The 12829-nt window shown below is 46.2% G+C and overlaps 1 non-coding gene across 1 annotated transcript; it reads left to right on the forward strand.

The window, feature by feature from the left end:
• The first annotated feature begins 6582 nt into the window (after positions 1 to 6582).
• On the forward strand, positions 6583 to 6664 carry trnal-aag (transfer RNA leucine (anticodon AAG)). Its single transcript has one exon. It is a non-coding gene; the product is annotated as a tRNA-Leu (tRNA).
• The last annotated feature ends 6165 nt before the right edge of the window (positions 6665 to 12829 follow it).

Below are 12829 nucleotides of genomic sequence, written 5' to 3' on the forward strand. Positions count from 1 at the left end.
GGATTCCATCATTTTACTTCCTTGTTCAGGCTTGCATTTCCCAATAACATTTCACTTACAAAGATAGGATTTTCAGGTAGTGTGGCTGAGCGGTCCACGGTGCTGTATTAAGGCTCCAGTCTCTCAGAAGGCATAGGTTCAAATCCCACCACTGCCATTTCCTAGTCAATATAGTTAATGTCCTTCGATTTTGTCATTGGCTCCGTCAAGGCGTTTGGGACAAGAGATTGTTTTGGCCACAAAAAAGTCGAGCTATTTGCCGTTCTGTTTGGACTGTTTGCTTGTCGCCGTAAAATATAAGCTCCCCTGAAAATGTTTGCCTTAATGTCATTACCTTTGTCTTTCACACTGAACTGTCGTACCACCTTTATGGGTACTTACTCAGTGATTTTACATTGACAGAACAGTGAATAAAGGATGATTTTATTTTTCAGTAAAAAGTGAATTGAGGAAAGGGTCATTACCCGTGGACCTCAGCCAATGAGTTGACAAGTCTTAATTGCATAATATTTCTCACGAAGAGTAAGACGTTAAATGATAGCAGTCAAACAATGGCAGAGGATGGTTTCGATCCATTGACCTCGGGGTTACGGGCCCAGCACGCTTCCGCAGCGCCACTCTGCCCTCTAGTCATTGTAGTTTATATGTACTCTTTTACTGTCTGACAAATATCAGGCAGCCGCCAGCAACAGGGCTGTTCCGGTTGTCTCATGGCTGGATCAGGTTACAAGACACATTTGGTCTTTCCCGATTCATGATGGCGCCTTCCAGTGTGGTCCCCTCGATTACGCACTCTCTCGTATTGTTTTTGTTCTTGTGTTTTTCGTTCGTCTTTGGAGACATTACACGACTCACTTACACAAGGGGAGACTTTCTCACCATCAAGGAGGCTACTCTGGACTTTCTTTCATCAACTTTCGCAAATCCGCTCAGTTTTTTCCCCGAGTTACTCACCGGAGCGACGGCCGCGGTCTTCAGCACATGGAGGTGGAGGCGACGCCACAGAGGGAAGGGAGCCGGCATCCAAGTGAAACTCCGCATGAGAGGATACAGATTGGCGTTCCTGTCAATCCTATCCAATGTACGCTCCCTACCCAACAAAATGGACGAGCTTCATCTCCTGATAAAGACCAGTAAAGACTTCGGACGTTCCACCGCCATGTGCTTTACGGAAACCTGGCTTTGCGACGCTGTACCCGATGGCGCCGTCATGCTTCCCGGCTTCCATATTCACCGAGCAGACCGCGACATGGAATCATCGGTGAAAACAAAAGGCGGCGGGATATGTTTCTATATCAACGAAATATGGTGTACGGACGTCACGGAGCTCAACACACACTGCAGCCCGCATTTGGAGTTGCTGTTTTTGAACTGTAAGCCATTCTACTCACCGCGTGAGTTCGCATCATTCATTCTGGCTGGCGCCTAAATTCCGCCTCAAGCTAACACGAACGCCGCCCTGCTAACTCTCACGAAATTGAAAAAAAAAAACACCCGGACTAAATCAGTCTGCATGCATTCCAATCGCTGACCAATTACAAGCGACAATCCCCCCAAGCTGAGAACAATAGCACACAACTTGAATACCTTTGACTGTGGATTTGAAAAGAACACTTTCACATCCCACACCCACTCAGCCGCATCACCGACCCCTATCACACCACCGACTTCTGCGTTAACCATCCGCGAACAGGATGTGAGGCGCATCTTCAAACAACATAAGATTCACCAAGGCCTAGACCATGTGTCCTCATCCTGCCACAAAGTCTGCGCGGACCAGATCGCGCCAGTCTTCACTCAGATCTTCAATAGATCTCTGGAACTGTGCAAAGTACCATCCTGTTTCAAACGCTCCACCATCATTCCAGTCCCCAAGAAACCTGCAATATCAGGTCTAAATGACTACAGGCCTGTCGCCTTGACATCTGTGGTTATGAAGTCCTTTGAACGTCTCGAGCTGGACCACCTCAAGAGCGTCACAGTTCCTCTGCTGGATCCCCTGCAGTTTGCCTACCGAGCGAACAGGTCTGCGGATGATGCAGTCAACATGGGACTGCACTTCATCCTAGAACACCTCGACAGTGCAGGGACCTACGCGAGGATCCTGTTTGTGTACTTCAGCTCAGCGTTCAACACCATCATCCCTGAACTCCTTTCCTCCAAGCTTCTCCAGCTCAGCGTCTCACCTGCCATCTGCCAGTGGATTTACAGCTTTCTGACGGGCAGGAACAGCAGGTGAGGCTGGGGGTTAGATTCTTTGTGTGTTTTTTTGGACATACTTGGCAAATAAAAATTATTCTGATTCTGATGGCACAATGTCAGACTACTGCCATCAAATCTTGTCGTTTCTCGGGCAGAGAGTGGCAACACTACTCGACATTTATTCCAATAGCACCCTATCCCGTCTTTTACCACCACTGGGCTTTATCTTGTCAAATCAAACACTGTCCGAGAGGTGGAAGCAGAAAACGTGTCACCGGTCAACGCCACGGGACACACTCGTTACGATGGTGACGACAACAACAATGCGCCGTGCTAATGTCTTGTTTCTGTGTGTGCGTGTGCGTGTGATTGACTCACCTGCCATCTGCCAGTGGATTTACAGCTTTCTGACAGGCAGGGCACAGCAGGTCAGGCTGGGGGAGGCCACCTCATCCACACGCAGCATCAGCACTGGGGCGCCCCAAGGTTATGTCCTCTCTCCGCTGCTCTTCTCTCTCTACACGAACGACTGCACCTCAGCGAACCCGACTGTCAAGCTCCTGAAGTTTGCAGATGACACCACTGTCATCGGCCTCATCAAGGACGGTGACGAGTCTGCATATCGACAGGAAGCGGAGCGGCTGGAGCTGAGGTGCGGCCGACACAACCTGTGTGATCCTCGCATAGGTCCCTGCACTGTCGAGGTGTTCTAGGATGAAGTGCAGTCCCATGTTGACTGCATCATCCGCAGACCTGTTCGCTTGGTAGGCAAACTGCAGGGGGTCCAGCAGGGGACCTGTGACACTCTTGAGGTGGTCCAGCACGAGACGTTCAAAGGACTTCATGACCACAGATGTCAAAGCGACAGGCCTGTAGTCATTCAGACCAGAGATTGCAGGTTTCTTGGGGACTGGAATGATGGTGGAGCGTTTGAAGCAGGATGGAACTTCGCACATTTCCAAAGATCTGTTAAAGATCTGAGTGAAGACTGGAGCGAGCTGGTCCGCGCAGACTTTGAGGCAGGATGGGGACACATGGTCCGGTCCTGTTGCTTTGTTAATCTTCTGTTGTTTGAAGATGCGTCTCACATCCTGTTCATGGATGGTTAACGCAGAAGTCAGAGGTGTGGTTGTGGTCGCGGGTGCGGCCGGGTGGGTGTGTGGAGTGAAACTGTCCTTTTCAAATCTGCAGTAGAAGGTATTCAAGTCGTTGGCTAGTGTGCTATTGTTCTCAGCTTGGGGGGATCGTCGCTTGTAATTAGTCAGCGATTGGAATGCACGCCAGACTGATTTCAAGTCGTTCGCGCTAAACTGTTTTTCCAACTTTGCTGCATAGATCCTCTTTGCAATGTTAATTTCTTTAGTAAGCTGGTTTCTAGCTCGATTATACAGGGCCCTGTCCCCGCTCTGATATGCATCTTCCTTAGCTTGGCGAAGCTGCTTAAGTTTAGCAGTGAACCACGGCTTGTTGTTGTTGAATGTCCGAAATGATTTTGTTGGTACACAAACCTCTTCACAGAAACTGATATAGGATGTGACAGTGTCCATATATTCATCCAGGCTGCCAGCTGAATTTTCAAAGACACTCCAGTCTGTGCAGTCTAAACAGCTTTGAAGTTCCATCTTGGCTTCATTGGTCCACTTTTTGACTGTTTTCACTATAGGCTTCGCACATTTAAGTTCTTGCTTGTACGTCGGTATTAAGTGAATTAAGCAGTGATCAGACGAGCCCAGGGCTGCACGAGGTATAGCACGGTATGCGTTTTTTACCGTAGTGTAGCAGTGGTCTAAAGTATTATTTTCCCTGGTAGGACAGTCGATGTGCTGCTTGTATTTAGGGAGTTCGTGGTTGAGTTTATCTTAGTTAAAGTCCCCGAGAATAATGAGGGGTGAGTCCGGATATTTTTTTTCAATTTCGTTGACTTGTTCGGCGAGCGTTAGCAATGCGGCGTTCGTGTTAGCTTGAGGTGTAATATAGACTCCAGCCAGTATAAACGATGCAAACTCACGTGGCGAGTAGAATGGTTTATAGTTCAAAAACAGCGACTCCAAATTCGGGCTGCAGTGTGTGCTGAGCACCTTGACGTCCGTACACCATTTTTCGTTGATATGGAGGCATATCCCGCCGCCCTTCGTTTTCCCCGATGATTCCATGTCGTGGACAGTTCGATGAATGTTGAAGCCGGGAAGCATGACGGCGCCATCGTGTACAGCGTCGCAAGGCAGGTCTCCGTGAAGCACATGGCCGCGGAACGTCCAAAGTCTTGACTGGTCTTTAACAGAAGATGAAGCTCGTCCATTTTGTTGGGTAGGGAGAGTACATTCGCGAGGTGGATCGACGGGAACGCCAATCTGTGTCCTCTCTTGCGGAGTTTCACCTGAATGCCGGCTCGTTTCCCTCTGTGGCGCCGCTTCCGCCTCCATGCGCCGAAAACCGCGGACACCGCTCCGGTGAGTAACTCGGGGAAAAAACTGAGCGGATTTTCGAAAGTTGGTGACAAAAAGTCCGGAGTAGCCTCCTTGATGGTTAGCAGGTCTCCCCTTGTGTAAGTGAGTCGTGTAAGGTCTCCAAAGACGGACGAAAAACACAAAAACAGAGACAATACTAGAGAGCGCGTTACCGAGGCGACCATACTGGTAGGCGCCATCTTGGACTGTGTCAACCGTCGAGACCTTCAAGTTCCTGGGAATTACAATCTCTCAGGACCTGAAGTGGGCGACCAACATCAACTCCGTCCTCAAAAAGGCCCAGCAGAGGATGTACTTCCTGCGGCTTCTGAGAAAGCACGGCCTGCCACCGGAGCTGCTGAGACAGTTCTACACAGCGGTCATCGAATCAGTCCTTTGTTCTTCCATCACAGTCTGGTTTGGTGCTGCTACAAAAAAGCACAAACTCCGACTGCAACGGACAATCAAAACTGCTGAAAGGATTGTCGGTACTCCCCTACCCACCATTGAGTACTTGCACGCTGCCAGAACTAAGACAATGGCGTGCAAAATCCTCTCGGACCGTCTGCACCCCGGTCACCAGCTCTTCCAGCTCCTTCCCTCAGGTAGGCGCTACCGATCAACGCAAACTAGAACTAGAAGACATTCCAACAGCTTCTTCCCTCTTGTGATTAACTTCTTAAACACCTAACCTATAATTCCATTACAACAAGCTGGAAATTTTTTTACTTGAGTTTGTTGTCACATTTCTGTGGGGCCAATTATGTATTACTCGTGCACTCACTGTAGTTGTATCGCCATGCTGCACTATTTGCATATACTGGCCACTCAAGCCAGAGTAGCATCTGCTCCATTTGCACACTGATTGAGGAGTATCTGTAACATTTGCACAACCAACATTGTCCCAGATGATCGCACTACTCATCACTTTAAACCGCATACACTCCTTGAAGTCTCAGCGCCCTTTGCACAATGGTCATTGCACCGGACTATTGCAATATTCGTCATTCGAACTGCTCTAAGTGCTAGAGGACTCTGCATCTTTTTGCACAATTGTTTTTTGTCAATGTCTTTATGTCCCCAAAGTGTTCTTCAAATTGACTGTCTGTTGTTCTAGAGCGGCTCCAACTACCGGAGACAAATTCCTTGTGTGTTTTGGACATACTTGGCAAATAAAGATGATTCTGATTCTGATTACAAAATGAGGAAAAACGTGTTCGTCACTGGTGCTCGGGAGAGAACGTTCATTGAAGGATTGCTTGAAGTATGTTCACATACTTTTCATACGAAACGGCTCGCAAGCAGGCAAAAAATTTTTATGTACCCTAGCAACCGCAAGCACATACGGTTGTACGTAAACATGCCGGCGTTCCGTCGAATCATGCCCTAAAGCTTCGGTAAACATTGGTTTATGCGTGAAAATAAATGTTAACAACGGCGCACAACTATGTTGACAACAGCAACCACGGGAGGCGAAGCGCTGGTCACAAAATGCAATCCTACTGGTCTCCGTCAAGTTGCGCTGCCGGAGAGTTGTCGTTGACATGTCACACTACACGGAAGATATCCCAAAAAAAATCAAATTTGCCCGACATTTTGACGTCGTAGGGCCAAATCGTTTGTCGTGGCTTATGTCACACTCCAAGAAGTTTTGTCGTTCCTGACATATGTCGGGACCCGATCTGGAAAATCGGCTGCGATAGCTAATCGGGCCAATATCGGGGATAAAATCATTTTGTTTGATCTCGGCATAAGAAGATTATTCTCTCAGACAATGAATTGCAGTTGTTGGCTTAAATGATTTCAGAGCTCTGCTTTCCACATTTTTCAAGTCAAGGTTGGCTATGATAGGGAATGCCGAGGATCCCATTTACTTCCTTGGTCGGGCTTACAGTTCCCAATAGAATTCCACTTACAAAAGATGGGCTTTCCAGGTAGTGTGGCCGAGTGATCCAAGGTGCTGGATTAAGGCTCCAGTCTCTCAGGAGGCGTGGGTTCAAATCACACCACTGCCACTTCCTTGTCAATATAGTGAATGTCTTAACTATTTTTTCATTGGCTCCGACAAGGCGTTTGTATTTGCCTTAATGTCATTACCTTTGTCTTTCATGCTGAACTGTCGTGCCACCTCTTGGGTACTTACACAGTGATTTTAAATTGACAGAACAGTGAATAAATGAAGATTTTTTTTTTCAGTAAGAAGTGAATTGAAGAAAGGGTCACTTCCCGTGGGCCTCAGCCAATGAGTTGACAAGACTTAATTGCACAATATTTCTCACGAAGAGTAAGACGTTAAATTACAGCAGATCCACAACATCCTATGAGCAGACATACGATAACAGAGAACGAGATTCAGATATATCCATTGAAGGGAATATCGAATACTTTATATTCTAATATGTAATTCTAACTAGTTTGGAAGAGAATGTGTATTGGAGTATAGGAGTATATTGCAGGAAGGCCCCCAGCGGGGGGTATTTGGAGACAGATGACAAAAGAAGAAAGGAACGGCGGGGAGCCACTATAAACATTGTATGCAAGAGATATCGACAGGCGACGTCTGGACCCAGATCAGATAGTCATCATTTGGCCAAACAACGATGACGTCAGATTACGGACCAATCAGACGACAGCGATTCCACACCGGCCTGTTTGAAACATTGTATAAATCTGGGGTAGAGTCAGATAGTTTTGTTCTACTACTGTATCTGCTAAGGATAGGATAGGGTAGTTACGAAGCCAGAGCTCTGCAAAATGTATAGACTCCTCTGTCAGGAATAAATTGGTTGCTTTTTATACATTGTTGTGAACGACGTTCTTTCACGAAAACGAACACGCTTGGAACCACGGAAATTAGGGGATTTTAAAACACAGGTTCCTTCACCATCAACCTCGGGATTATAGGGCGAGCACGCTTCCGCTGCTCCACTGCTCTCTCGTCATTGTTGTTGGTACGTACTCTTTTATTCTCTGACAAATATCCGGCAGCCGCCAGCAACAGGGCTGTTCGGGTTGTCTCATGGCTGGATCAGGCTACAAGACACTTTTGGTCTTTCCCGATGACACGATGTCAGACCACTGCCATCAAATCTTGCCGTTTCTCGGGCAGACACTACTTGACATTTATTCCGTCTTTTACCATCACTGGGCTTATTCTTGTCAAATCAAACACTGTCCGAGAGGTGGAAGCAGAAAACGTGTCACCGGCCAACGCGACGTGACACACTCGTTACGATGGTGACGACAACAACAATGCGCCGTGCTAATGTCTTGTTTCTGTGTGTGCGTGTGAGCGACTGTGGGGGGACAAAATGAGGAAAAACCTTTTCTTCACTGGTGCTCGGGAGAGAACGTTCGTTGAAGGATTGCTTGAGGTATGTTCACGTACTTTTCATACAATACGGCTCGCAAGCAGGCAACAAAATGTTATGTACCCTTGCAAGCGCAAGCACATACGGTTGTATGTAAACATGCCGTCGTTCCGTTGAATCATGCCCGAAAGCTTCGGTAAACATTGGTTTGTGCATGAGAATCAACGTTCACAACGGCGCACAAGTATTTTATCAACGGCAAGCCAGGGAAGTGATGCGCCGGTCACAATACGCAATCCTGGTCTCCTTCAAGTTGCGCTGCCGGAGAGTTGTCGTTGACATGACACTGCTGGGGTTAGGTTGCAGAATAATAATAAAAAACCTGTCCCTTGTAATGTTCTTGACAACATTTTTAAAATGTAGAAATTCAAACAAATTGGGACAAATTGTTCTTGAATTTAAGTTTTATAAGTTGGCAGCTTCCCACACCCGATTGGTTTGTATGCAATCCATCCAGGGACTACGAATTTAGATGGCGAGGTCCCCGGTGAACACAACCGAAGAACAAATTTTGTTCGTCCTGCCTTGAAACGAAGCCCCGAATACGAACCAATGAGCGGTGACCGTGATTTCATCATTTTTGCTGTTTACACTGTATGCGTCATACAATTGCCTCCCCAGTACGGCAGCCTTACACAAGGCATCTCTACCGGTCGGGTTTTTGCTGCTTCCTGTTCCATTCTCTTCCTTCTCCCCCAACAAGAGCACCACATCTTCCTCCTCCTCCTTGTTCTCCAAGACCAGCACCACCTCTTCACTGCCACCATGGGGTCACCCAGTCCCTCAATAACACCTCTACTCGTGACCTCAACCCCTGATGCTGCTGTTTATCATAACAAAACAATTATAATCTTAGCAAGAATTATGTTCTTAATACACAAAGACATTCCATGTAAGAAAATGCCATAAATTACACACCGACACACACCCACTTTGAGGGTTTACGCTTTCTTAAATCAAAGTAAACCTGCTCATTTGTTCACATATCAAATAATATGTAAGTTTCCCTTAATTGCTTAAAGTGTAATTCACAAAGGCAGGTCAGAGAGACAATAAGAATCACCGATGCTTGCTGGCATGCTGGAGCCTATCCCAGCTATCTTTGGGCGAGAGGCAGATGTACACCCTGAACTGGTCTACAGCCAATTGCACTGCTTGCAATACATAAGGACTAAAGTTATTAACAATTTTGTGTACCAAATCATTTGCATAACAAATGCATGGTCTGCTCGTTGCAATATTTTGCCATTTTCCCACAGTGCCCACCTGTAGTCGTACTGCTGGAAAGTAGTGCTCCACTGAAAAGATCTGTCAATCTTTGAATTTTGACCCACTTAGGGATTGTTTTGATTAACAATTGTTGACTATACCAGAAGTCCCTTGTGGTCTAGTGGTTAGGATTTGTTTCTCTCACCGCTGTGGCCTGGGTTCAGTTCCTGCTCTGGAAACATTAATCCTTAAACCTGTTTGGTCAAGTGTTGTTCAACATTGACTATGTTTTGCATTGACCTGGGTTTGATCCTCTCTTAATGCAGTACGATGGGGGGCAGTGCAAACTGTAGGCTGGTCCCACGCCCGGATAAATGCAGAGGGTTGTCTCACGAAGGGTGTCTGGCTTAAAATTTTGCCAAACAAATGTGAGCGTTCATCCAAAGAATTCCGTACTGGATCGGTCATGGCCAGGGTTAGCAATGTCCGAAATTCAGCTACTGTGGGTCGAAGATGGGTTTAAACTATATTACCATGGTGTAGATGGGAAGAGAAATGGAGTTGGGGTTATTTTAAAGGAAGATTTAGCTGAGGATGTCTTGTAGGTGAAAAGAATATCAGATCGAGTGATCAGGCTGAAACTTGAAATTGAGGGTGTTATGTATAATGTGATTAGTGGCTATGCCCCGCAGGTAGGATGTGACCTCGAGGTGGAAGAGAAACTCTGGACAGAGCTCGACTAAGTCGTTCTGAGCATCCCAGACAGAGAGAGTCGTGATTGGTGCAGATTGTAATGGACATGTTGGTGAGGGAAACAGGGGTGATGAAGAAGTAATGGGTAATTACGGCATCCAGGAAAGGAACTTAGAGGGACAGATGGTGGTAGACTTTGCAAAAAGAATGGCAATGGCTGGAGTGAACACTTTTTTCAGAGGAAGCAGAAACATAGGGTTACCGACAAGAGCGGAGGTAGAAGCATGCAGGTGGATTACATTTTGTGCAGACGGTGTAATCTGAAGTAGGTTACCGACTGTAAGGTAGTGGGAGGGGAGACTGAGGCTAGACAGCATGGGCTGATGGTGTGTAAAATGACTATGGTGGTGGGGAGGAAGATTAGAAAGACAAAGGCAGAGCAGAGAACCATGTGGTGGAAGCTGAGACAGGACGAGTGTTGTGCGACTTTTTGGGAAGAGGTGAGGCAGGCTCTCAGTGGACAGGAGGAGCTTCCAGAAGACACCAAGTAGGCAGGAGACTACTTGGTGTAACTTCTGGCAGGAAAGGAGTGGAGACGACTTGGTGGTGGAACCTCAGAGTCCAGGAAATCATAGAAGGAAAAAGGTTAGCTAAGAAGAAGTGGGACACTGAGAGGACCGAGGAGAGGCAAAAGGAATACATTGAGATGCGACGTAGGGCAAAGGTAGAGGTGGCAAAGGCCAATAAAGAGTTATATGATGACGTATGCCAGGTTGGACACTAAAGAAGGAGAAAAGGATCTACACAGGTTGGCCAGACAGATGGATAGAGATGGGAAGGATGTGCAGGAGGTTAGGGTGATTAAAGATAGAGATGGAAATATGTTGACTGGTGCCATAACTGTGCTAGCTAGATAGGAAAGAACACTTCGAGGAGTTGATGAATGAGGAAAATGAGAGAGAAGGGAGAGTAGAAGAGGCAAGTGTGGTGGACCAGGAAGTGGCAATGATTATTAAGGGGGAAGTTAGAAAGGCATTAAAGAGGATGCAAAATGGAAAGGCAGTCGGTCCTGATGACATTCCTGTGGAGGTATGGAAGCATCTTGGAGAGGTGGCTGTGGAGTTTTTGACTGGCTTGTTCAATAGAATTCTAGCGCGTGAGAAGATGCCTGAGGAATGGAGGAAAAGTGTACTGGTGCCCATTTTTAAGAACAAGGGTGATGTGCAGATCTGTGGGAACTATAGAGGAATAAAGTTGATGAGCCACACAATGAAGTTATGGGATTGCTGTTTGATTATTGACAAATAGGCACATATCTAAGCTTCTGAACGTTACAGTGAGCACGGTTGGGGCCAATATACGTAAGTGGAAAGCCAATCTTACCAACATAAATTTGCCTCGATCAGATGCTCCTCTCAAGATTTCTGACAGAGGAGTGTGAGGAGTGCAAAGAAGAATCAGAAGAGTTGTCGAAGATCCAAGGACCATCTGTGGAGAGCTTTCAAAATGATGTGGAATTAGCAGGTACTGTTGTCACCAGGAAAAGAGTGAGTCATGTACGCTGCAATGGCCTGTATGCACACTCACCACACACGACCCCATTGCTGAAAAAAAAAGCATGTAAAAAATGGTGACGTGTTTTGGCAAATCTTTTACTGACAGAATAAGTCAGGAAGCAATCTTGTCTTTGTGGGCTTTTATAGAAAAAAAAGAAAGAAAAGTATTTGTAAAGAGAGGTGGTGAGCCCATGGGAAGGCTGTGCCCAGCCGGGCCCCATAGATGCAGGAAGGGCCACCCTGCGCTCGCCCCCCAGCCCCACCTCCAGGCCTGGCTCCAGAGGAGGGCCCCGGTGACCCGCGTCCGGGCAAGGGAAACCTCGGTCCATTTGTTTCTTTCTTCATTGGGGTTTTTGGATCCGTGCTTTGTCTGGTCCCTCACCGAGGACCTGTTTGTCATGGGTGACGCTACCAGGGGCGTGAAACCTCAGACAACTTAGCTCCTAGGAACATTGGGACACACAAACCCCCCCACCGCGATAAGGTGTCGGCTTCCAGGAGGAGGAGGCCTATTTTTCCACACAAAATTAAGTAGCCTTTTGTCAAGCTCTCTCAGGATCTGCTTATCGACATGTTGAGCCTTTCCTTTGAGATTCCTTCTGACTTAGTAAGATTCTTCCTCCTTGCAATAGATCTCGTAAGAGCCATTGATTTAATTTTTATTTTTTATTTTTTTAAATTGGGTTGACATTTGAGGTGCATCTTGTGCTGTGATCCTTTGTTATTGAGATACCAAAGTATCGCACTTCTTTTTTTTTTTATTGTGGATGCTATACAGTTCAGATTTTGCACATTCTTTAAGAGCCATGAGTTCACATTTGTTAATATTCAAGCATAAACCAGAAGCCCTTGAGAATTCCCAAATTACATTAAAGGCTGCAGAGATTTGGCTTTCATTTTTCCAAAAAAGTGGTGAATCATCCGCAAGTTGAGTCAAGATAAATTTTTTACCAAGGAGAGAGATACCTTCAGCAGCACTATTTTTAATATGATATGCCATGAGCTGTGCCACTGTCAAGAAAAGATAGAGAGATGCAGGACAACCCTGTCTTATACTTCTAGAAAGCTCAAATCTAGGGGATGTGCTACCTGATCATTTAATGGAGCTATTGCTGTTCTCATAGAGGGTTTTAATGGCTGAGCAAAAATAATTACAAAAGCCAAATTTATTTAATGACTGCAATATGAACTGATGCTCCACTGTATCATATCATAAAAGTTAAGAATAAAATAAAGCCATTATCCTCCAGAATTTAAGAATAATCCAAAATGTCAATAACTACCGTATTTTCATGACCATAAGGCGCAGTTAAAAGTCTTAAATTTTCTCCAAAATGGACGGGGCGCCTTA

Source organism: Phycodurus eques, unplaced genomic scaffold, assembly GCF_024500275.1.
Source record: "Phycodurus eques isolate BA_2022a unplaced genomic scaffold, UOR_Pequ_1.1 contig_33, whole genome shotgun sequence".
Lineage (NCBI taxonomy): Eukaryota > Metazoa > Chordata > Actinopteri > Syngnathiformes > Syngnathidae > Phycodurus > Phycodurus eques.